Below are 2,019 nucleotides of genomic sequence, written 5' to 3'. Positions count from 1 at the left end.
TAACCGAGGTTTTAAACCACTCAGAAAGAGCACGAGGCTGCTGCGCCATAGCTCTTACCATACAGTAAATTAATTAGAAAAGAACGCAGAGTACTAGCGTGCGAACTTACCACAGTGTGGATTTTAGAAAGGGTACAAAGACTTCACATGCACACTTACCATAACATGGATGTGACGAGTGGGGGCGTGGCCGAGAGCCGTGGGAATGGAGTGAGGCCGGTGGAGTAATTGATAATGAGCAACACCTGCACCACTCACCGGTCTCGAGTCCCACGGAGGAGCTCCGGAAGGATAAAAGGAGGAGCTACGACAGTGAAAGACGAGAGAGGACCAGGCCTGGATTTTATTTTGTGTTTTGTGTGCGGCAGTCGTCCGTGAGGGGCTGCCGCTTTACTTTCATTTTGTGTTGGTTTATTTTATTAAAGTGTTTAAATGTTTGCTGGTTTCCGCCTCCTTCCCGTGACTACGAACTTTGTTACAATGGATTTTTAAAATGCCGTTCTAAGGGGTTCTCGTGGTACTCTGAAAGAGCAGCCCATAGATGGAAATGGTGCATCCCAAAACGCTATGTTTGAGAAGTCATCAAATCGATCTAAGGCTTATAATGCTGGAATGGCTAGCAGTAAATCTCTAGCTGAGGGAGCAAATATCCAGCTCTCAAATGAGAGGGAGCTCGACCTGCAGCATGCTCCAATGGTGGAACAGCTAGCAGTTATTTAGCTGAGGGAGCAACACCCCCAGTTCTCAAACGAGAGGGGGGCTCGACCTACAGCGCGATTGTTAGGATCAGAAGGGTAAGTGTACTGCAAGCTAGCCAAAAAACTCAGCACATCAGAGAGGCAAAGGAAGGGCCTAGTTCGCCTGATGCTGCTGGTTCCAGGTGCTCTGGGAAAAACAGAGAACTCTCACGTGAGAGGAGAACTCCGAATTCAGAAGGAGTAGCGTGCTCTTAGGTAACCCTTTGATAAAAGGGGAGCACTGCTCAGCATTACCACGAGAACAGCCCATGGAGCGAGGAGTCCAACTCCTCAGAGAGGATTAAATACTCGAAAGAAAGCACCATGCTCACAATAACCCTCAATGGTGAGGGGAGCGATGCTTCCAGAGTGTGTCGACAGAGACACACTAGTTGAATGGAGCTCAAGGTACCAGGGTCTAAACCAATTCTTTTTTGGAAAAGCACCAGGGAACGAGGCTAATAATGCGTAACCCTTACCATACAGGATTTCAGAAAAGTGGGCAAAGCATAACGTGCACACTTACCACTTATGTGGATTTTAGAAAGTGGGCAAAGCATAACGTGCACACTTACCACTTATGTGGATTTTAGAAAGTGGGCAAAGCATAACGTGCACACTTACCACCTATGTGGATTTTAGAGAGTGCGCAAAGCATAATGTGCACACTTACCACTTATGTGGACTTTTAGAAAGTGCGCAAAGCTTAACGTGCGCACTTACCATAGTATGGATTTAAGAGTTTTCCAAGCATCTGCTCACAGATACCCGGAAGTACTGAGCCAAACGGGAGAGGCAAGCTCAAATACAACCCTCTAAGGTGAGGGGAGCACTGCCTGAGACAGCATTACGCAAGAGGGCTCTCGCAAATGCCACCTATACCTCCCGCTCGATGCTTCAGCAAGAGGGGATATCCTGGTGATCGGGAGGCCCCTCAGGGCGACCTAGATACGGTAGACCAGACAGGGCAGCCTGAAAGCATAAGCCCAGACCGGACGTCCAGCCTTTTTATCCCAAAATTTTTGCAGTGCCGTGCCGAGGGCCTAATGATCAAGAAGGCTCCCGCAAGAAGCCTGTGACCTGGCCGCATAATCCAGGAAGTATGAAGCCGAAACCCGGCTTATTGTACCATCTGGACATATATCGACGAGTGAAATAAACACTGCAAGTCAAGCACCCGGTTTCTGAACCCAGCAGAGGGGGTGCTCACCGAGGACCTACCCTAGACAAGGACAGAAACACACAGGTCCCGGGAAACACTGCAAAGAAAGCTAGCAGAAGG

The 2,019-nt window shown here is 48.8% G+C and overlaps 1 long non-coding RNA gene across 2 annotated transcripts in view; it reads right to left on the bottom strand.

Annotated features, from left to right (window-relative positions):
• The window catches only part of LOC107588308 (uncharacterized), a 5,686-nt gene that overhangs the window by 2,112 nt on the left and 1,555 nt on the right, over positions 1 to 2,019 (bottom strand). The window lies entirely within an intron of this gene.

The sequence above is a fragment of the Sinocyclocheilus grahami genome, unplaced genomic scaffold, assembly GCF_001515645.1.
Source record: "Sinocyclocheilus grahami isolate Dianchi unplaced genomic scaffold, SAMN03320097.WGS_v1.1 scaffold102.1, whole genome shotgun sequence".
NCBI lineage: Eukaryota > Metazoa > Chordata > Actinopteri > Cypriniformes > Cyprinidae > Sinocyclocheilus > Sinocyclocheilus grahami.
Note: the sequence above shows the minus strand (reverse complement) of the source record. Positions and strands in the feature narration are given on the sequence as shown.